This window comes from Rhinoderma darwinii, chromosome 2, assembly GCF_050947455.1.
Source record: "Rhinoderma darwinii isolate aRhiDar2 chromosome 2, aRhiDar2.hap1, whole genome shotgun sequence".
NCBI lineage: Eukaryota > Metazoa > Chordata > Amphibia > Anura > Rhinodermatidae > Rhinoderma > Rhinoderma darwinii.
Genome location: NC_134688.1, coordinates 370,826,362 through 370,850,723, shown reverse-complemented (window position 1 = coordinate 370,850,723; position 24,362 = coordinate 370,826,362). Strand labels below are relative to the sequence as shown.

At 43.8% G+C, this 24,362-nt stretch overlaps 1 protein-coding gene across 1 annotated transcript in view; it reads left to right on the top strand.

Annotated features, from left to right (window-relative positions):
- The first annotated feature begins 1,609 nt into the window (after positions 1–1,609).
- Positions 1,610–24,362, top strand: part of TSHB (thyroid stimulating hormone subunit beta) — a 42,046-nt gene continuing 19,293 nt past the window's right edge. The window contains exon 1 of the mRNA XM_075850736.1: positions 1,610–1,661. The gene's annotated coding sequence lies outside the window, so the exon portion shown is untranslated. The remainder of the gene's footprint in view (positions 1,662–24,362) is intronic.

The window sequence follows — 24,362 nt, the reverse complement described above, 5'->3', positions numbered from 1 at the left end:
CTCATAATTAGTATTACAAACTTTGTTGATTGGCTAACGCGTTTCATCCCATTCGGAACTTCTTCAGAGCCACTGAGGTGCATAGCTAACATCTATGCTTTATATAGTATCACAATTAAAGGTGACATACCCCTTATGGAATAGGAGACAAAATTATTTTGGTCCTAAAAGGCCATTGCATCCCAAGTACAATTTAATGATAATATATTCTTCATATTATGAGAGCCTAATTATTACATAGGACTTAGAAAACTATTCATAGTAATTTAACCCTATCAAGATATTAAGAAGGTATCCTACCCCTGGGCCGATTGGGGGGGGGGACAGAGAAAAGCGGGAGGGGAAAAAGAAAAACAATAATGGAAGCGAAGAAAGAGGGGGAGAGGGATAGACTCAACGGCAAATCCAGAGTACACAAAATTGTATACTGTACTTGAAAATATATATATGCAAAGGACTTTTTAATTGCATAATAGCAAGAGGAGGTAATATCATATTGGTACCACATAGGATTTAGAAGGATCCATTTGAAGGCTCATAGAGTGTATCTGAGAAGGGTGGCAGGGAGCCAGTCAAGGATGAAACCAGATGGTAGCCCCAGACCAGGTCCCCACCAGCCAAGGCAGACACCTGATCATATAGATGACACCAAAAATTATTTTTTCAATGTTTACCTCCTTTTGTAATTCCACCCACAAGGTTTCAGCCTCCTCACAATCTTCACCCACTATTGTCTCGTTCACACTCACCTTCTTATCACTTCTCACATACAGACATACACCACCACCTTTCCTGTTTGTCCTGTCTTTCCGAAACAGTGTAAAACCCTGTAGATTTATAGCCCAGTCATGTGAAGAGTCTAGCCATGTTTCAGCAACACCAACTATATCAATATGTTCCTCCATTACCAAGCCCTCAAGCTCCCCATTTTGCTTGCTAGACTTCTGGCATTTGTGAACATGTATATTGATTGAATCTACAATCCTGCTCCCTATCCGCTATTTTTTTCTGCTACATGTAGATTGGGTTTTTAAAACTCTATCCACAATTATTGTATGGTAAATTGATGCAGATTCTCAGTGCAGAATGTGAATTCTCCCTAATCGCTCTATGGCGGAAAAGAGGTTTTTCATGCACTATTTTATTCTACATAAAAAAATAGTGCGGATCTCTTCTATTTTCTGAAATGATTGACCATTTACCCTATACAGTATGTTCACTTGTACAAAACTCCAACTGCCATAGACTATTTTGCCTAAAATGATACTTTACAAACCATGAAGAAGACCAATAAATCTCTGCTGCACACATCTACTTAAATGATGTCCTGTATAGAGATTAGCTTCTGCTAACATTTACATTTTTACATTTTTAGAGATGAATAGAAAGAGAAATGTTACATAGACAAAAGCAATTAGTACTAATTTGTTGTGCGCACGGTGCTTACTGTGTGTTTCCCTAGATGAGTCTTCCTTCATCATTGCCCCTATCCAATTTTCTCTTGCTCTATTATGAATTTTCAAGAGATAGGTTTCAGATAGGAAAGTAATATTTCTAATGCAGCATAACAGAGATAAAGCATATGTAGCTAGAAGGTATAAATAGCAGCACTACGTTCAAGCTTATAGCATTTCTCCAGCAGTTTGAAAACTAAGGACCAGGTACGTGCAAGGTTTTTCTGCCTTTCTTCTCTTTTTGAAAGTTGTTGGATATTTCTTTTATATTTTTAGAGATGCTATAATATTTGAAATATGCCAAAGGGCAGTGAGGACTCTAGGCAGTAAGAAATCACTGATATAACAATGCAAATACATAGTAAAAACAAGATTGGTATAAAAATAAAAACGAGCAGCTGCTACGGATTCATTTTTAAGAGATGAAGCTCTCCCAAGAAGTGTGAGGAAATTGGAGGATTACACAAATCGGTTTGGAGAGGTTTAGAAATGGTGTAATACTACATTATATAAAAATTTTAAAAAAGTTATCGTTTTATAGATTTTACTATAAAAGACTATTCAGGTTAATCCAAAGTATCACTTTCATGGATGTTGGTATGTTTTCATACTCAGAAATCCTCAATTTAATGGCCTATATCACATATATATAGAAAATATACATAGACAAAGTATTTTCAGCATGTCAACAAGTGCTTGGTTAGTCTGTCACTAAATTTGAAACCCTTTCACGGACCAGTCTTCAATACCTGGTAATGACACAATCATTTGTGCCAGGCAAGGTAACTAACCTGACTGTAGTGTTAGGGCCGGCACAGCAATTTTGAATGGCGGGGCCCACCGTGGAATTATTCCTGCCGTCGGCAGGAAGATTCCTCCTCCCACCAACTTCAATGGGAGGTTCGGGCGGAATTCACCAGAAAATCGAGCAGGATGCTTCTTTTTCCGGTTGAATCTGCCAATAGAATTCTGCCGTGTGAACAGGGCTCTTTCACACTTGCGTATTACAGATCCGTATAATTTCTGTCTTTTGCTGCCAATAAATTTAAATAGTTTTATTCACATTTCCGCTTTTAATACATGAGTTTTTTTATTTACGTCATTTTGTTTTTCTATGCAGCATGTTCCAAAATAATCGTATTGGTACCGTTTTTTTCCCCATCCAAGTCAATAGGTTGAATTTAAAAACACATGGTTTGTGTGTGTATTGTCCACTTGTGCGTTTTAGTTCTGTATTTTATCATCCGTATTTCTCCAACATTACACATTATAAAAACTGCAAAAAAATAGTAAATTCCAAAAAGGAACAGGTACAAATTGTAAAAAAACAGTCCATCTAGCGCATTCATATTTGATCTATATTTTTATACACAAGTGTGAATGAGCCCTTAGGCATCAGCCAATACAACAGGACCATGTGTTTTCCCATACCCTGCTCATTGTTACACATGCTTTTGCACAGAACAGAAATAAAATAGCTGATAACAATTGCCAAATTGACTTGTCCAGCAAAGACTACATTATTTGCCCTGGTGTGTATTTCATGTTGTCGTGCTGTTAGTTTTCACATATATCCACATGACCAGGCTTTTTTTAACTGCACAAACAGAAAAAATGGGACATAAAGATCATCAAAACCACAAAAAAGGCCATACTCACTAGGTAGGTGGGTGGGTGAAAACCCGTTCCCATCAGGACGCAGACGGGTCAAAGAATGCTGCAGAAGGAGTGTGCTATCACTATTTAACATCAAAACCACAAAAAAGGCCATACTCACTAGGTAGGTGGGTGGGTGAAAACCCGTTCCCATCAGGACGCAGACGGGTCAAAGAATGCTGCAGAAGGAATGTGCATTAAATAGTGATAGCCCCTCCCACTAGTCTTGAGGGGAGTGGCGGACTAAGTGCTCAAAGGTGTGCGATAAATGAGTGTCAGTGTAGTGCTAGGGTGTGAATGGATGGTAAAAAATAAATATGTATGTATGAAAGGGTCAGAACTGTGTAATAATGTAATATAAATAAATAAATAAATAAATGTGATGAATAGGGGTCAGTGCTGTGAATAGTACATGGGGTGTCAGTACTATGTGTAATACGTGGAGGGATAATGTGCTGGTCGTCAGGCATGGCGTATCTTGCCGAATAACAGCCTATTTGTAACGCCGCTAGTGTTAGCTAAAGCGGGCTGCTCTGCATTCCAAACCAAACGCCAGCACATCATGCCCTCCCAGCATATAAGACCCGGCTGCGTCCTGAAAAAAAGTGTAGTATACGTAGTAAGAAATATCCATGAAACATGGGGTATTAGTTGTTATTTTGGCCAAAATACGCAAAGCTCGCAACCCAACGTCAAGGGTCCCCAGTGCCTTGCGAGTCCCTAACCAGAACTTTTCGTTCCTAATTTAAAAACACAAACAGAAAAAATGGGACATAAAGATCATCAAAACCACAAAAAAGGCCATACTCACTAGGTAGGTGGGTGGGTGAAAACCCGTTCCCATCAGGACGCAGACGGGTCAAAGAATGCTGCAGAAGGAATGTGCATTAAATAGTGATAGCCCCTCCCACTAGTCTTGAGGGGAGTGGCGGACTAAGTGCTCAAAGGTGTGCGATAAATGAGTGTCAGTGTAGTGCTAGGGTGTGAATGGATGGTAAAAAATAAATATGTATGTATGAAAGGGTCAGAACTGTGTAATAATGTAATATAAATAAATAAATAAATAAATGTGATGAATAGGGGTCAGTGCTGTGAATAGTACATGGGGTGTCAGTACTATGTGTAATACGTGGAGGGATAATGTGCTGGTCGTCAGGCATGGCGTATCTTGCCGAATAACAGCCTATTTGTAACGCCGCTAGTGTTAGCTAAAGCGGGCTGCTCTGCATTCCAAACCAAACGCCAGCACATCATGCCCTCCCAGCATATAAGACCCGGCTGCGTCCTGAAAAAAAGTGTAGTATACGTAGTAAGAAATATCCATGAAACATGGGGTATTAGTTGTTATTTTGGCCAAAATACGCAAAGCTCGCAACCCAACGTCAAGGGTCCCCAGTGCCTTGCGAGTCCCTAACCAGAACTTTACGTTCCTAATTTAAAAACACAAACAGAAAAAATGGGACATAAAGATCATCAAAACCACAAAAAAGGCCATACTCACTAGGTAGGTGGGTGGGTGAAAACCCGTTCCCATCAGGACGCAGACGGGTCAAAGAATGCTGCAGAAGGAATGTGCATTAAATAGTGATAGCCCCTCCCACTAGTCTTGAGGGGAGTGGCGGACTAAGTGCTCAAAGGTGTGCGATAAATGAGTGTCAGTGTAGTGCTAGGGTGTGAATGGATGGTAAAAAATAAATATGTATGTATGAAAGGGTCAGAACTGTGTAATAATGTAATATAAATAAATAAATAAATAAATGTGATGAATAGGGGTCAGTGCTGTGAATAGTACATGGGGTGTCAGTACTATGTGTAATACGTGGAGGGATAATGTGCTGGTCGTCAGGCATGGCGTATCTTGCCGAATAACAGCCTATTTGTAACGCCGCTAGTGTTAGCTAAAGCGGGCTGCTCTGCATTCCAAACCAAACGCCAGCACATCATGCCCTCCCAGCATATAAGACCCGGCTGCGTCCTGAAAAAAAGTGTAGTATACGTAGTAAGAAATATCCATGAAACATGGGGTATTAGTTGTTATTTTGGCCAAAATACGCAAAGCTCGCAACCCAACGTCAAGGGTCCCCAGTGCCTTGCGAGTCCCTAACCAGAACTTTTCGTTCCTAATTTAAAAACACAAACAGAAAAAATGGGACATAAAGATCATCAAAACCACAAAAAAGGCCATACTCACTAGGTAGGTGGGTGGGTGAAAACCCGTTCCCATCAGGACGCAGACGGGTCAAAGAATGCTGCAGAAGGAATGTGCATTAAATAGTGATAGCCCCTCCCACTAGTCTTGAGGGGAGTGGCGGACTAAGTGCTCAAAGGTGTGCGATAAATGAGTGTCAGTGTAGTGCTAGGGTGTGAATGGATGGTAAAAAATAAATATGTATGTATGAAAGGGTCAGAACTGTGTAATAATGTAATATAAATAAATAAATAAATAAATGTGATGAATAGGGGTCAGTGCTGTGAATAGTACATGGGGTGTCAGTACTATGTGTAATACGTGGAGGGATAATGTGCTGGTCGTCAGGCATGGCGTATCTTGCCGAATAACAGCCTATTTGTAACGCCGCTAGTGTTAGCTAAAGCGGGCTGCTCTGCATTCCAAACCAAACGCCAGCACATCATGCCCTCCCAGCATATAAGACCCGGCTGCGTCCTGAAAAAAAGTGTAGTATACGTAGTAAGAAATATCCATGAAACATGGGGTATTAGTTGTTATTTTGGCCAAAATACGCAAAGCTCGCAACCCAACGTCAAGGGTCCCCAGTGCCTTGCGAGTCCCTAACCAGAACTTTTCGTTCCTAATTTAAAAACACAAACAGAAAAAATGGGACATAAAGATCATCAAAACCACAAAAAAGGCCATACTCACTAGGTAGGTGGGTGGGTGAAAACCCGTTCCCATCAGGACGCAGACGGGTCAAAGAATGCTGCAGAAGGAATGTGCATTAAATAGTGATAGCCCCTCCCACTAGTCTTGAGGGGAGTGGCGGACTAAGTGCTCAAAGGTGTGCGATAAATGAGTGTCAGTGTAGTGCTAGGGTGTGAATGGATGGTAAAAAATAAATATGTATGTATGAAAGGGTCAGAACTGTGTAATAATGTAATATAAATAAATAAATAAATAAATGTGATGAATAGGGGTCAGTGCTGTGAATAGTACATGGGGTGTCAGTACTATGTGTAATACGTGGAGGGATAATGTGCTGGTCGTCAGGCATGGCGTATCTTGCCGAATAACAGCCTATTTGTAACGCCGCTAGTGTTAGCTAAAGCGGGCTGCTCTGCATTCCAAACCAAACGCCAGCACATCATGCCCTCCCAGCATATAAGACCCGGCTGCGTCCTGAAAAAAAGTGTAGTATACGTAGTAAGAAATATCCATGAAACATGGGGTATTAGTTGTTATTTTGGCCAAAATACGCAAAGCTCGCAACCCAACGTCAAGGGTCCCCAGTGCCTTGCGAGTCCCTAACCAGAACTTTTCGTTCCTAATTTAAAAACACAAACAGAAAAAATGGGACATAAAGATCATCAAAACCACAAAAAAGGCCATACTCACTAGGTAGGTGGGTGGGTGAAAACCCGTTCCCATCAGGACGCAGACGGGTCAAAGAATGCTGCAGAAGGAATGTGCATTAAATAGTGATAGCCCCTCCCACTAGTCTTGAGGGGAGTGGCGGACTAAGTGCTCAAAGGTGTGCGATAAATGAGTGTCAGTGTAGTGCTAGGGTGTGAATGGATGGTAAAAAATAAATATGTATGTATGAAAGGGTCAGAACTGTGTAATAATGTAATATAAATAAATAAATAAATAAATGTGATGAATAGGGGTCAGTGCTGTGAATAGTACATGGGGTGTCAGTACTATGTGTAATACGTGGAGGGATAATGTGCTGGTCGTCAGGCATGGCGTATCTTGCCGAATAACAGCCTATTTGTAACGCCGCTAGTGTTAGCTAAAGCGGGCTGCTCTGCATTCCAAACCAAACGCCAGCACATCATGCCCTCCCAGCATATAAGACCCGGCTGCGTCCTGAAAAAAAGTGTAGTATACGTAGTAAGAAATATCCATGAAACATGGGGTATTAGTTGTTATTTTGGCCAAAATACGCAAAGCTCGCAACCCAACGTCAAGGGTCCCCAGTGCCTTGCGAGTCCCTAACCAGAACTTTTCGTTCCTAATTTAAAAACACAAACAGAAAAAATGGGACATAAAGATCATCAAAACCACAAAAAAGGCCATACTCACTAGGTAGGTGGGTGGGTGAAAACCCGTTCCCATCAGGACGCAGACGGGTCAAAGAATGCTGCAGAAGGAATGTGCATTAAATAGTGATAGCCCCTCCCACTAGTCTTGAGGGGAGTGGCGGACTAAGTGCTCAAAGGTGTGCGATAAATGAGTGTCAGTGTAGTGCTAGGGTGTGAATGGATGGTAAAAAATAAATATGTATGTATGAAAGGGTCAGAACTGTGTAATAATGTAATATAAATAAATAAATAAATAAATGTGATGAATAGGGGTCAGTGCTGTGAATAGTACATGGGGTGTCAGTACTATGTGTAATACGTGGAGGGATAATGTGCTGGTCGTCAGGCATGGCGTATCTTGCCGAATAACAGCCTATTTGTAACGCCGCTAGTGTTAGCTAAAGCGGGCTGCTCTGCATTCCAAACCAAACGCCAGCACATCATGCCCTCCCAGCATATAAGACCCGGCTGCGTCCTGAAAAAAAGTGTAGTATACGTAGTAAGAAATATCCATGAAACATGGGGTATTAGTTGTTATTTTGGCCAAAATACGCAAAGCTCGCAACCCAACGTCAAGGGTCCCCAGTGCCTTGCGAGTCCCTAACCAGAACTTTTCGTTCCTAATTTAAAAACACAAACAGAAAAAATGGGACATAAAGATCATCAAAACCACAAAAAAGGCCATACTCACTAGGTAGGTGGGTGGGTGAAAACCCGTTCCCATCAGGACGCAGACGGGTCAAAGAATGCTGCAGAAGGAATGTGCATTAAATAGTGATAGCCCCTCCCACTAGTCTTGAGGGGAGTGGCGGACTAAGTGCTCAAAGGTGTGCGATAAATGAGTGTCAGTGTAGTGCTAGGGTGTGAATGGATGGTAAAAAATAAATATGTATGTATGAAAGGGTCAGAACTGTGTAATAATGTAATATAAATAAATAAATAAATAAATGTGATGAATAGGGGTCAGTGCTGTGAATAGTACATGGGGTGTCAGTACTATGTGTAATACGTGGAGGGATAAAGTTCTGGTTAGGGACTCGCAAGGCACTGGGGACCCTTGACGTTGGGTTGCGAGCTTTGCGTATTTTGGCCAAAATAACAACTAATACCCCATGTTTCATGGATATTTCTTACTACGTATACTACACTTTTTTTCAGGACGCAGCCGGGTCTTATATGCTGGGAGGGCATGATGTGCTGGCGTTTGGTTTGGAATGCAGAGCAGCCCGCTTTAGCTAACACTAGCGGCGTTACAAATAGGCTGTTATTCGGCAAGATACGCCATGCCTGACGACCAGCACATTATCCCTCCACGTATTACACATAGTACTGACACCCCATGTACTATTCACAGCACTGACCCCTATTCATCACATTTATTTATTTATTTATTTATATTACATTATTACACAGTTCTGACCCTTTCATACATACATATTTATTTTTTACCATCCATTCACACCCTAGCACTACACTGACACTCATTTATCGCACACCTTTGAGCACTTAGTCCGCCACTCCCCTCAAGACTAGTGGGAGGGGCTATCACTATTTAATGCACATTCCTTCTGCAGCATTCTTTGACCCGTCTGCGTCCTGATGGGAACGGGTTTTCACCCACCCACCTACCTAGTGAGTATGGCCTTTTTTGTGGTTTTGATGATCTTTATGTCCCATTTTTTCTGTTTGTGTTTTTAAATTAGGAACGAAAAGTTCTGGTTAGGGACTCGCAAGGCACTGGGGACCCTTGACGTTGGGTTGCGAGCTTTGCGTATTTTGGCCAAAATAACAACTAATACCCCATGTTTCATGGATATTTCTTACTACGTATACTACACTTTTTTTCAGGACGCAGCCGGGTCTTATATGCTGGGAGGGCATGATGTGCTGGCGTTTGGTTTGGAATGCAGAGCAGCCCGCTTTAGCTAACACTAGCGGCGTTACAAATAGGCTGTTATTCGGCAAGATACGCCATGCCTGACGACCAGCACATTATCCCTCCACGTATTACACATAGTACTGACACCCCATGTACTATTCACAGCACTGACCCCTATTCATCACATTTATTTATTTATTTATTTATATTACATTATTACACAGTTCTGACCCTTTCATACATACATATTTATTTTTTACCATCCATTCACACCCTAGCACTACACTGACACTCATTTATCGCACACCTTTGAGCACTTAGTCCGCCACTCCCCTCAAGACTAGTGGGAGGGGCTATCACTATTTAATGCACATTCCTTCTGCAGCATTCTTTGACCCGTCTGCGTCCTGATGGGAACGGGTTTTCACCCACCCACCTACCTAGTGAGTATGGCCTTTTTTGTGGTTTTGATGATCTTTATGTCCCATTTTTTCTGTTTTCTGTTTCTGTTTCTATCACTATTTAATGCACACTCCTTCTGCAGCATTCTTTGACCCGTCTGCGTCCTGATGGGAACGGGTTTTCACCCACCCACCTACCTAGTGAGTATGGCCTTTTTTGTGTTTTTTTTTTTTTAACTGCAGTCTGATCATTGAGTTGCATGACTCACCTGGAACTTATGTGTTCATTATAAGGTTATATTCACACATGGAACAATTGTTGCAGAGATTTCTGTGACTATCTCAATCATCTGAATGGGGTTTTCAGAAATTGATGCACATCCTGGAACAACCCCATTCAGATGTATGGAACAAATTTTAAATCAGAAATTTCTGCAACAAATGTGGCCAGTTTGACTTTACCCTAAGGCAGATTCACACAAAGCATTTTGTTGTGTTTTTTGTGGTGTTTTCGTTGGTGTTTTTCATGGCTTTTTTTTAGGTCAAAAACGCTGTGGCCAGATATTATTTGAAAGTCTGTAGTCGATTTTCGAAAAAGCTACATGCAAAACGTTTTAGTTTGTGGTGTTTTTGTTTTTGTGGTGTTTTTGAGGTCGAAGAAGTTATTTACGAAAAACACCATAAAATGCATCTTACAGTAAAAAAATGCTAGCATTTTTTCATGCAGTTTAAAACGCCAGATAAAAACAATGTGTGAAGAAAAGCTAAGGCCGGGTTCCCACGGATCAGATACGTGTGTAAAACTATGCAGCGTATCCAACCTAGAATCTAGAACCCACAGCACATTCCATCCGAAAAACTGCGCCACATTGTGGTGCAGTTTTTCAGGTGGAATTTCCACTGCGAAAACCCTCCGTTGACGTGCAGAGCGGAGTCCCGGCATGTCGCTGCAGCGGTCACATAGCATGAAACATCATCACAGGTGGCCGGCCTGGAAGAAGAACAGAAGATAGCATCGCTATGACAACACCCTGGTGGTAAGTATAAGCAGAGGCGTAAAGAGTCACCCGGGGTAAAGAGTCAATTTAGCGCCCCCCCCCGAAACTCTTTCCCGACATCTTCTTCGCCCTCGCCATGTTTGTTTTCTCTACCAATCAATGACGTGTCATTTCTTTTCCACATTTGTTTTTATGTAACTCGAGCATAGAAACATTTGTACATTTTACAAGCAATATAGTTCTATACACAACACCAGAACCAAGCTCAGTACATATATACAGCACCAGAACAAAGCTCAGTACATAAATACAACACCAGCATAAATACAGCTCAATTTAGTGCAACCCCTGCCGTATAGGTTTGCACTAATTTGTTTCCAGCTCCCAGCATGGCCCGAACAATGGTAAGGATATGCTGGGAGATGCTGTTTCACAAAAAATAAATCATATCATAATCATACCACCCATCATCTCACTGCAGATCATACAGTGACTACAGTGCTGATTAGAGGCAGAATGAACATTTACATTAAGTGACTCACCGGTGACGTCTCAGATTGTAGTTCTTTTTCTCCATCCGGTCCAGACCTCTATGATGACTTCTCCCGGTCACAGCCCATTTCTGCAGTTTTCCGCTCAGATGTCTTCAGCTTCTCACTTTTGCAATATTTCTACACCTATAAACAAAGATAATGTTCTCATTATACCACACACTACGCCCCTAAATATAATAGCGTACCATACACTGTGTCCCACACACACACACAGTGCCCCCTGTAGATAGTGCCTGCCATAGAGCCCCCTATAGATAGTGCCCCTGCAGATAGTGCCCCCATATAGCCCACCCCGGTATATAGTGTCCCACAAATAGCTCCCCTTTAGTGCTCCACAGATAGCCCACCCCTGTCTATAGCCCCCCTGTAGAAATAGCCCACCCCTGTATATAGTGCTCCACATATAGTCCATCCCTGTATATTGGGCTCCACAGATAGCCCACCCCTGTATATAGCCCCCCTGTAGATATAGTCCACCCCTGTATATAGTGCTCCACAGATAGCCCATCACTGTATATAGCCCCCCTTTAGATATGGCCGACCCCTGTATATAGTGCTCCACATATAGTCCACCCCTGTATATAGTGCTCCACAGATAGCCCACCCCTGTATATAGCCCCCCTGTAGATATAGTCCACCCCTGTATATAGTGCTCCATAGGCAGCCCACCCCTGTATATAGCCCCCTGTAGATATAGTCCACCCCTGTATATAGTGCTCCATAGACAGCCCACCCCTGTATATAGCCCCCCTGTAGAAATAGCCCACCCTTGTATATAGCGCTCCACATATAGCCCACCCCTGTATATAAAGCCTCCCCCCGTAGATAAAGCCACACACTTTTTTATTACAATAAAATAACAAACTATTCAAACTCACCTTAATCCCGTCCGGCAGCAATGGAGACCTGCTTTCTTCTGCGCAGGTCTCCTGGGGTTGAACGAAGCGTCTATGAAAGGCGCTGATTGGCTGGGCAGAATGACTTTCCCTGTCATTCAGCTCCTTTCAACAAAGTATCGCGCCGCTTCACTCACAGAAAGGCGCTGAATGGCCGGGCACGGAATGTAGCCGGCCATTCATTTCTTCTAATTGTACCTGTGTCCTATAGACGCAGGTACAATTATAGTGCAGGAGGGGGTGGCGCTAGCGCCTCCTCTAAGTTGCACCCGGGGCACATGCCCCGCCTGCCCTCCCTAGCTACGCCCCTGGTATAAGATGTTTTTTTTATGAGTTGCAATTTTTGCGGCGGAATCAAAAGTCGATATTTTTTGTGGGTTTTGCTTCCCTTTTGAATTCAATGGGGAAAACCTGCAACAGAAAAACAAGGCTTAAATTGGCATGCTGCAGATTTAAAATCCGCACCACAGGTCAATTTTTGTAAGTTTTTGCTGCATTTTTTTCCCACAGATTTTATAAATCTCATACACTTTCCTGCTACTGTAAATGCCTCGGAATTTCTGCACAAAATTTTGTTGCGGAAATTCTGCAGCATTTACGCTACATGGGAAACCGGCTAAGAGCATGTTCCCACACACAGGATATGTGCAGAATCTAAAAAAAAAGCTGATAAATGTATCACAGAAATCCTCACCAAATAGTGTGTTTTTGTGGCGAATCTTGCTGCGAAAACACAGTTTTTTCCTGGATATTTAGTGTGAAGCGTTGATTATAGCAAACTATATGTGCACCTGCGGATTTACAGTGATTTTTACAGTGTTTCTACTGTGTAAATGTACAAAACTCAACTTGCATATATTAGTGTGTAATTAATGCTCCCTATTCAAAAGTATGGGCCAAAAACGCTGCATCTCCGCAATATGCAGAAGAAATTAACGTACTGCGGAACTGAAAGTCACACCGCAGAGCACTTTCCGCACGGCTTTCTCTGGTTTTTTTTCCGCAGCTTGTGGCTGAGATTTGTTAAAGTGTAGCTAAAAGTTTGACAGACTTCTGGCATGTCATAGTGACATGTCAGAAGTTTGGATTAGTGTGGTTCTGAGCACTGAAACCTCCACCAATTGCTAGAACGAAGCAGCTGAAGAGCTCGTGTGAGCGCTCAGTCGCTTCGTGTCTGTTCGGCTTTTTCTGGAAAGCGATGTATCGGAGAACGGGCTCATAGACTTTCTATTGAGACCGTACACCGATGCCTACAGCTTTATTTTGAAAATAATATAATTTAATATAAAATAAATGTATCCATAAATAACAAATAAAAAATCAATGACCTAAAACAGAGGTCAACGAAACCTGCATGCCAGCCTATACCTAAGGGCATGTAAGTGATAAACTAACCCCTGCCATGAGGTGACCGTGTAAATCCCTTAACTGCACAGTTCACCGACCCCCAACAAATACAAAGTCTGCTCAACCCCATCCTGCAGCCCGGACAAAAATATATCCAGGCCAAGGTCCGTCAGGTGAACCCTGTCTGGCAATAACAAACACCTGTTGCCCCCCTCCAACTGTCTGCGACGGATCACGACCCCTTCTATGGCCCTCACAAACCTCGACACCCTTGTGTTCAGTAACCGCCTGCCCCTCTCAATGGCAATTAACATCTTTAGCCCCATGCCAAACCAGCCTCGGAGCGATCTCCGACCATACCAACTCCAGATGGGGAAAAAAGAAAGCAAACCTCTCAAGGTCCGAGTGGATCAACGAGATCAGCCCACCCAACCTGAGTGAGCACAGGTCATTGCCTCCCAGGTACACCACCAACACAGTCGGCCCCGGCCAGATACATCTCAACTCCACCACCTCGGGCAGTGCCTGCAACCAGCACAGACCCCGAATACCTCTCCAATTAATCTCAGCATCCATAAACCCCATTGCCCGTCCTCCGGGCCAAATAGCAGCTCGACGTTCCGCCCAATACACAAAGGAATGACTGATGATCCACACAGAAGGATGAAAACGTAAAATAAACTAAATGGAATTAGTGCAAAATAAGATCAGGACGCACATAGCCTGCAAAACACTCAAAACGCCAACGCCCGATGCGGCGCACCTCTACGATCAATAAACCCAACTCACTAGCCCCTATCCGAAAAAGAATGAGTCCCATAATCCCCCGGGTGGAAACGGATCGGGCTAAGGGCCCTCCTAAAAACAGATGAAAATTGAAAACGCGTAAGGGGGGTGCCGTCTAAATGTGACAAAAATTGCGTAGACGCCAAAATTCCGACATGGTCGTTACCGGGCAAGCAACCCCCGGAACCGGCTTGAGCGAAACCTAACAACCCCACCCAAAAACATCCGTCTTAGAACGCCGAATACGGATATGCACTCTGACAGGGGTATGGGCAACATCTTCCAACATAAGACCACCGGGGCGGGGGGCGGTTAGTTAGGTGCTAACTCAGAAATATGTAAGGCCCCAAAAAAACACATAGAGTAAGCCACTGAAAATAGGGACATCTCGTAAGGAGAAGAACATACTACCGCCAGCGCAGAGATCAACTGCCGCAACAGCGAAAACTTAACCGGTCGATGCGACTCCCGTCTTGAGGCTAATTTCTTCGAGCCCTTCAAAATCTGCACAAAAAAAAATGACTTTGTCACGTTCGACCAGCCCCGCAAATTGAAAAAGAAAGCCACGCTAGCCATACGTTGCTGCGCAACTAATGAACGAAGAGCTGACAAATGATCCAAAGTGATAGTAGTGCGCAGTTCCGCGTCCTCTACAGGAATTCTATCACCTGAAGCACTCAACCACTCCCTCCATGCATTACCATAAGTGGACCATGTTGAAGGCGTGAGGGACGATCTCACTAGGGAAACAAGCTGCAATTCATCATCCTCCACAATGCGACTGGCAGCGTGTCCCTACCGGTGTGGCCTGTGGGCAAAGGGAACGAAAAACCTGCCAATTGAAACGCGGTAAAGCATCAGCAACAGAATTTTCGACACCCGGAATGTGATGAGTCTTAAATTGTATATTAATTCGTAAACAGCTGTAAACCATCAGTGGGTAAAGTAGTTGTAATGGCAGGAAGGAGGTGAAGGGAAAGTGAGCCCTAATCTACCCACCGCCCTGTCCCTGCCTACTTGCAACGACCCGCCCTAGGCGACGGGGTACAACTGGGCGGCGGTCCCTACGCTGTCTAAGTGCACGGGAGAACAAACAGGGAACACGCAAGGGAAGGGGCAGTAGCCCACGGAACGCCGCGAGGAAACGGAGCGGTGAATGAGTAGTCAGGACCAGGATGAAGTGGAGTATACCAAAGTGAGCACGGAGGAGGAAGCAAGCCGGAGGCAAAGCAAGCAGGTTAAGCAGAACAGCAGCAAGGCAGAAGCACGGCAGAAGCAGGCTGGAGCAAGCAGCAGTGGGGCCAGGAATCCAAAAGAATTACAAGCACTGAGGAGGAGAACACGGCAGGTAATAAAGGACAGGGGGCGGAGCTAACTCCGACTGACCAGGCCGCGATAGGCTCTCCCACTCCTGAGCCTGCCACCCTGGTTGGTGGGAGATGGTGTCAGTCGAACAGGTCTGGCCTCAGGTGTGGATTGATTAATCCCAGGAGTATACCTAGACGTAGTACCTGGCAGATCCCTAACAGTAGTTGATGGCAGATATGTGTCATTGAGGCTTCTTGTCTCAATAATCTAAGTAACTGGAGTTTGGGTCCTGGTCTTATGGGTGACTGAATATGTAAGAAGGTCGCTCCATACTCCATGCCTGGTGTTGTCTTCCTGAACCTGGAGTCCAGGTGTGTCGAGAGAGACTAATAAAGACGTCTGCCAGAGAGCAGTGTGGAGTGTGTGGTGTTGCAGAAAGACCAGACTGGGAGTGCAAAACCTGAATTTACCAGGGTGCAAAGAGCAAGCACATTTGGACTGAACCTACAAAGCTCGGTGAGATGCACTGAACTTGAGTTGTATGTTATCCTGAAGCTAAAGGACTTTTTAATTTCTACATTTCCTGCTAAAGCAAGCCTGCTTAAATTGCTGTTTGTGACTGTGTGCAATAAACTCTGGACAACTGTACATGTAAATCTGCCAGTTTCTGCCTGATTGTTTGGCTACAAGACTGGCTGAAAGGTCGCGTTTTACATATGGTGGAGAACGCGGGCAATCGTTGCTAGGGGCAACAGTGTACAGATTGGTTGGTTTTGAAGTCTCCAACCTTCCAAGTGGTGAATGTCCTGGATGAAAGCAGCAGCAGGACTAAAAAAAGACACTGTTGTAATGGAGAATCTTGTTCAACAGATAGTGCACGCGAATATGCAACAGCAGGAGACTAACCGCTTACTAATGGAGCAAATGGCTGCACTCCGAGAAGTCGTGAGTGCGCAACAAGTTGGGTCTATACCTGGTCAAAGCTCTTCTGTTGATGGGTGGAAAAAGGTGCAAACTGCATTACAGAAAATTATTAATGAGGATAATCTGGAGGCCTATTTTACTGTCTTTGAGCGGATTGCAGACAGAGAAAAATGTCCTTTAGACCAGTGGGCTGAAGTGCTTGCTCCATACTTGACTGGTGAGCCACAAAAGGCATATTTTGACCTCACCTTGCAGGATTCTAGGGACTACAGCATATTAAAGGCTGGGGGTCAGTCTAGCAGTCTAGGCCCAGCGGATACAACAATGGACTTTCTCCAAAAACAAACTACCAAGGTCACAAATGTTCGATCTGTTCCACTTGGTAAGGAAGTGGTTGCAACCAGAAACATTTACCCCAGAGAAGATGGTAGAAAGTGTTGTGATGGAACGCTTTATTCATGCTCTTCTGGAAAAAGAAGGAAACAATCCAGCGCTGTGTTTCGTTAAAAAGGAAATCTGTTCCCAAGTTTATTGTGGAAAATGGTTAAAAAATTGCATGGAGACGCAGTCTCAAGGTGTATATATATATATAGCGGGCTAGATGGCCTTGGCCTACGCGTTTCGAGCAAGCGTGTTGCTTTTAATCATGGCAAAAAGAATATGATGCTCTTCTGGTGTCAGTACAGCGCTGGGTTGCCCAAGGAGACCCACAGAATGTAGACAACCTGGTGAACCTTGTGGAAAGATATACCACAGTGGAGAATCTCCTCTCTGGGGGTGAAAATGCAAAGTCCTCTCCGAAGAACTACAAGGTACACGCTGTACTCTGTCAGAGATTATTTAAACCTGGGGGAGAGGGGAAACAAATAGCAGTGGACAAGAAAAAGGATTTGGAAAACCGTTCAAAAGCTCAGCCCCACCAAATAATCTGTTGGCGGTGTCATATCCCTGGGCACATAGCAGCGCATTGTCCTTTGGGGTCAGAGCCCATGGAATGTGATGTGGCTCAACGATGCTCATTGTTTACCTACTCTGCAATGCGGTCCCATACCGAACAGGGGGTCCCCAGATGTGCCAGGTGACTGTCAATGGCAACATTGTGACTACACTCCTCGACTCAGGAAGCTTGGTAACTCTTATAATCCTTCCCATGTGTTGTGTACACCTGGAAAAAGCATTGTGGTGATGTGTGTACATGGGGATGTTAAGGACTATCCCATTGCTCAAGTGACTATAGAGACTGAATGTGGTAATGTCTCCCACAAAGTGGGCATGGTAAAAGACTTAATGAATGCAGTCATAATAGGGCGTGATTTTCCTTTTTTCTGGGAGCTGTGGGGTAATTATCCCAATGTTGATAATGTAATGCACACTGAAATGGTAGAGGAAATCACGGATGTACCTGATTTTCCCCTATCCGTTCTAGTAGGAGATGAAGCTGAGACCACAGAGTCTGAACCAGCCTTGCCAGACCTTGAGGTGTCTTGGGTTAATTTTGGGACTGCTCAGTTGCAAGATCTCATGCTAAAAAATGCCTTAGAAAATGTGACTGTTCTAAATAGTTTTCCCCAAGAGCCGGGAGCTGACAATCTATATCCGTTTTTTGAAATTAACAACAATCTATTATATTGGATGACCAAAGCTAACAATGAAGTTGTGGAACAATTAGTGGTCCCAGGGGCCTATAGAAAAATGGTGTTAGACATGGCTCATTCTCATGTGTTGGGGGGGGGGTCATCTAGCTACAGATAAGACTAGGGAGCGTATCTTTCAAAGGTTCTATTGGCCAGGTTTCTATAAAGACATTGAAAACTACTGTAGATCTTGCCCTACCTGCCAGTTAAATGCTCCTGTCAGAAGCCCTTTGGTGCCTCTTCCTGTAATCGAGGTGCCGTTTGAGCGGATTGCCATGGATATAGTGGGACCATTAGTCAAGTCTGCTAGGGGACATCAGTACATTTTGGTAGTTCTAGATTATGCTACCCGATACCCAGAGGCGATTCCTTTGAGAAACACCTCGGCTAAGTGTATTACTCATGAGTTGTTTCATATATCCACTAGGGTGGGTCTTCCCAAAGAATTCTTGACAGACCAAGGTACACCATTTATGTCCAAAGTGATGAAAGAATTATCTAAAATCCTTAAGATCAAACAGTTAAGAATTTCTGTTTACCATCCGCAAACGGACGGGCTGGTAGAAAGGTTTAATAAAACCATGAAAGCAATGTTAAAAAAAAGCTGTTGACAAAGATGGTAAAGATTGGGATTGTCTTTTGCCATATTTGTTATTCTCAATCAGGGAAGTTCCGTAGGCCTCTACAGGGTTTTCCCCCATTTGAGTTGCTATATTGTAGGCACCCTCGTGGTCTGCTTGATGCAGCTAAGGAGACATGGGAGTCTGAAGCCACCCCATATAAAAGTGTCATTGATCATATTGCACAAATGCAGGAAAGAATTTCTAAGGTGATGCCAATAGTGAAGGAACACCTACAGAGCGTGCAAGAAGTTCAACGAAGTATATACAATCGCCCTGCTAGAATTAGGGGGTTCAAGCCAGGTGACCGGGTCTTAATACTAGTGCCTACTGTTGAGAGCAAGTTCTTGGCTAAGTGGCAGGGACCTTTTGAGATCCTGGAAAAAGTTGGAGATGTCAATTATAGAGTGCATCAGCCAGGAAAAAGGAAACCAGTGCAAATATATAATGTAAACTTGATTAAACCTTGGAGAGAAAGAGAGTCACCGCCAGCACTAGCTTGCTCTGCCCCTGGTCCTGACCCAGATTTCCATAAGGTGAAAATTCCTGATACTTTGTCTTGTTCTCAAAAACAGGTGAGTAAGGCCTCATTCACACGGCAGGGTTTCCCGGCCGGGTGCCGCCCGTTCATAAATCGGCCGGCACCCTGCTGCATTAGGAATAATAGACCCCTAATGGGGCTATTCACACGACCGATTTTTTGACGGCCGGGAAAACCGCCCGTCAAAAAATAGGACATGCTCTATTTTCGCCCGGGTACCCGGCCGCCCGGCTCCCATAGAAGTCTATGGGGCCGGGTAATACCCGGCCATCACCGGGATGTGTCCCGAGTGACGGCCGGGTTTTCCGGCTCTTGCGCTCTATCTCCTCCTCCTCACAGCGCAGAGTGCATGTGAGGAGGAGGAGTTGATGCCATTCTGACGAATGGCATCGCTGTACACGGTGTGGCAGGGCCGGGGTGTACAGCAGGTGGAAGGGAGCGCTGCGCTGGCTCCCTTCTCCTGCTTGTTTTAAAAGTGCCCTGGCCCGGCGACACCTTCGATGGTGCCGCTAGCAGCTGCAGCTGCTGCTACTACTGTAGCGACGCCACTATAGCAGAGCGGGGAGGTATCTCCCCGCTCTGCTATGTGCTAGCCGCACTTTAGCTCCTTGAAGGAGCGGAATCCCCGTGTGTTCGGGGATTCCACTCCTGGACAGAGCGCTTGATGTCTCTGTCCATATCTGGGCAGTGACATCAGGGGAAACTCCTGAAGCGGAATCCCCGAACACATGGGGATTCCCCTTCAGGAGTTGCCGCTGATGTCACTGTCCGGATCTGCCCGGCCCGGCACGGATGCATAACTTTATGCAAACCGGCCGGGCAGAATGGCCGATTTTACCGGCCGGCACTCAGGCTCGGACGCGACCCGGTCGTGTGAATCCCGCCTAAGGAATTTTTGCAACACAATAAGGACATGTTCTCTAGCTTCCCGGTTGGCATTAATGTTACTGAACATGATATCATTACTGAGACACAGGTAAAAGTGAAGGTAAAACCTTACAGAATTCCAGAAGCCCGGAGAGGGGCTATCTCACATGAAATCTAGAGAATGTTAATGTATCGGGTAATTGAAAAATCCAAAAGTGAATGGTCTAGCCCAATTGTATTAGTCCCTAAGCCAAATGGAAGCTGGCGCTTATGTAATGATTTTCGGAAACTCAATGACGAACTAATTGAAAGGTTAGGACCAGCTAGATAAATAACAACTCTAGACCTCACAAAAGGGTATTGGCAAATACCTTTGGCAAAAGAGGCTCGAGAAAAAAAATCTTTTTATACTCCTGATTGGTGTTTTCAGTATATCAGGATGCCTTTTGGGTTGGAAGGAGCCCCTTCCACGTTTCAAAGGGCAATAGATGAAATATTAATTCCACACAAGGAATTTGCAGTAGCCTACTTAAATGACATTATGATCTTTAGCCTAGATTGGAAAAGCCACTTAAGTAAGGTTCAGGCTGTGTTAGATTCACTTAGAAATGCAGGGTTTACTGCCAACCCAGAAAAGTGTACCATTGGCATGGAATAGGCGAAGTACTTGGGCTACATTGTAGGAAGAGGTATGATTAAACCTCAAGTCAATAAGGTAGAGGCAATACAAAATTGGCCATGTTCTCTTACAAAAAGGCAAGTGAGGGCTTTCTTGTTCATTGTTGGCTATTACCGACTGTTTGTGCCTAACTTCAGCAGTATAGCAGCTCCTTTGTCTGATCTTACAAAGGGTGAGAAGTCGGTAATGATACAATGGTCTGCAGAGGCAGAAAAAGCATTTAGAGAGTTTAAAATGGCATTGTGTAGACAGCCAGTGTTGACAGCACCAGATTTTACAAAATCATTTATAATACAAACTGATGAATCAGAGGTTGAGTTAGGGGCTGTCATGTCTCAGGAAATTAATGGAGAAGAGCATCCAGTCATGTACATGAGCAGAAAATTCAGCTCATGTGAGAAATATTACTCTATTGTAGAAAGAGTGTCTGGCAATCAAGGGGGCACTAAACTCTTTAAGATATTACTTGCTTGGCAGAAAGTTCAGGCTTGTCTCAGACCATGCACCATTGAAGTGGATGAGTCAAAATAAGGGAAATAATGCTAGGGTGACACGTTGGTTCCTAGCATTACAGGACTTTGATTTTGTGGTGGAACATAGGCCAGGTAAATTACACGTAAATGCAGATGCACTGTCAAGGGTCCACTGTTTGGTGGCAGCAGGTGCCATGCTCCTCGGCTTTCGGCAGAGGCAGGGAATATGTAAACAATCGTAAAGTAGTTGATGGCAGATATGTGTCATTGAGGCTTCTTGTCTCAGTAATGTAAGTAACTGGAGTTTGGGTCCTGGTTTTATGGGTGACTGAATATATAAGAAGGTTGCTCCATACTCCATACCTGGTGTTGTCTACCTGAACCTGGAGTCCAGATGTGTCCAGAGAGACTAATAAAGAAGACTGCCAGAGAGCAGTGTGGAGTGTGTGGTGTTGCAGAAAGACCAGACTGAGAGTTCAAATCCTGAATTTACCAGGGTGCAAAGAGCAAGCACATTTGTACTGAACCTACAAAGCTTGGTGAGACGCACTGAACTTGAGTTGTATGTTATCGTGAAACTAAGGACATTTTATTTTCTACATTTCCTGCTAAAGCAAGCCTGTTTAAATTGCTGTTTGTGACTGTGCACAATAAACTCTGGACATGTAAATCTGACAGTTTCGGCCTGATTGTTTGGCTACAAGACTGACTGGAAGGTCCCGTTTTACATAGCGCAAAACCAGATACCGAAGTAAAATCAAAACAGGACCTGAGGAGGAAGTAAGATGATTAACCGCGAACACTACACTCCGACCAAAAAACAACTGACCTGTCAGAGAATGCCTTCCCCAAAAAATCAACCGCCACGACTATAGGAAAAAGTTCCAACAATGTAAGATTCGCGCAAGAACCCCTGTCCCACCAAGACTCGGGCCAAGAGTCAGCGCACCAATCAGATGCAAATAACGCGCCAAAATCCAGTGCTCCAGACGCGTCAGTGAACAATTCCAACACAGAATTGGAAACAGCAGGAGCCCGCCAACACGTCCAACCGTTATAATCATCCAAAAATGTATGCCAAACTTGCAACTCGGCCCTAATGGATGCTGCAATGCGATCATAGTGTGACAGAATCTAAACCCTGCAAGTCGCCAGGGACAACCATCTAGAGAAAACCCTACCCATAGGCATAATCTGGCACACAAAGACCAACACACCCAACAGAGACTGGATTTTCTGCAGTTGCAATTTACGAGAGGACAACGCCAAGTCCAAAGCAGACCGCACTTAACAACTTTATCAAGGGGCAAACGAAAAACCATTTCCGAGGAATCAATCTCAATACCCCCTTAACCTACTATTAGGTCATGCTAACTGTAGCGTTCGCGCTCAGTGACCTAATAGTAGGTCATGGAGTAAACACGGCGCCGTTCGCGCGGGGCGCGTTCATGAGCTGTGATAGCTGCTGTTTCCGACAGCAGACTATCACTGCTCAATGTGCCGGGACCGATCGTGGAGCTCCCCCGCCGATTAACCCCTCAGAAGCCGCGATCAATAGCGATCGCGGCTTCTTAGGGGTTAATCCGCCATCGCCGGCCTGCTACGCGATAGCGGCCGGCAATGGTGACTATGGCAACCGGACACCAAACAATGGCGTCCGGCTATGCCATAGACGGAAGCCTAGTGGGTCCTGACAACGTCAGGACCCACTATGCTTGCTGTCAGTGAGTAGCTGACAGTTCTAATACACTGCACTACGCATGTAGTGCAGTGTATTAGAATAGCGATCAGGGCCTCCTGCCCTCAAGTCCCCTAGTGGGACAAAGTAATAAAGTAAAAAAAAAGTTAAAAAAAGTTGTGTAAAAATAAGAAAATAAGAGTTTTAAAAGTAATAAAAGTAAAAGTCCCCCTTTTTCCCTTATCAGTCCTTTATTATTAATAAAAATATATAAACAAACAAATAAACTATACATAATTGGTATCGCCGCGTCCGTAACGGCCTGAACTACAAAATTATTTTGTTATGTATCCCGCACGGTGAACGCCGTAAAAAAAAATATTAATAAACCGTACCACAATCACAATTGTTTGGTCACTTCACCTCCCAAAAAATGGAATAAAAAGAGATCAAAAAGTCGCATGTACCGAAAAATGGTAGTGATCAAAACTACAGTTCGTTACGCAAAAAATAAGTCCTCGCACGGCTTTATTGATGGAAAAATAAAAACGTTCTGGCTCTTAGAATAAGGTAACACAAAAAGTAAATGATTGTTTACAAAACGTATTTTATTGTGTAAATGCCATAAGACTTAAAAAAAAACTATAAACATCTGGTATCGCCATAATCGTATCGCCCCGCAGAATAAAGTGAATATGTCATTTATAGCGCACGGTGAACGCTGTAAAAAAAATAGAATAAAAAAACAATAGTAGAATTGCTGTTTTTTAGTCACCACGCCACCTAAAAATAGAATAAAAACTGATCAAAAAGCCGCATGCACCCCATGAAAACTACAATGGATTCCTCAAGGGGTCTAGTTTCCAAAATGGGGTCACTTTTGGGGGGTTTACAATGTTTTCGCACCACAAGACCTCTTCAAACCGGACATGGTGCCTAATAAAAAAGAGGCCTCAAAATCCACTAGGTGCTCCTTTGCTTCGGAGGCCGGTGCTTCAGTCCATTACCGCCCGAGGGCCACATTTGGGATATTTCTCTAAACTGCAGTATCTGGGCAATACGTATTAAGTTGCGTTTCTCTAGTAAAACCTTTTGTGTTATAGAAAAAAAATGGTATAAAGAGGATTTTCTGACAAAAAAAAAAAAGTAAATTTCAGCTCTACTTTGCTCTAAATTTCTGTGAAACACCTAAAGGGTTCATAAACTTTCTAAATGCTGTTCTGAATACTTTGAGGGGTCTAGTTTCTAAAATAGGGTGTTTGATAGGGGTTTATAATATATGGGCCCCTCAAAGCAACTTCAGAACTGAACTGGAACCTAAAAAAATAAATAAATGAGGCAATACTTCGCTTCTCACATTATACTGATAATGAGCTGTGCCCACCCCGAGTTGACCCCAGTTTTGAC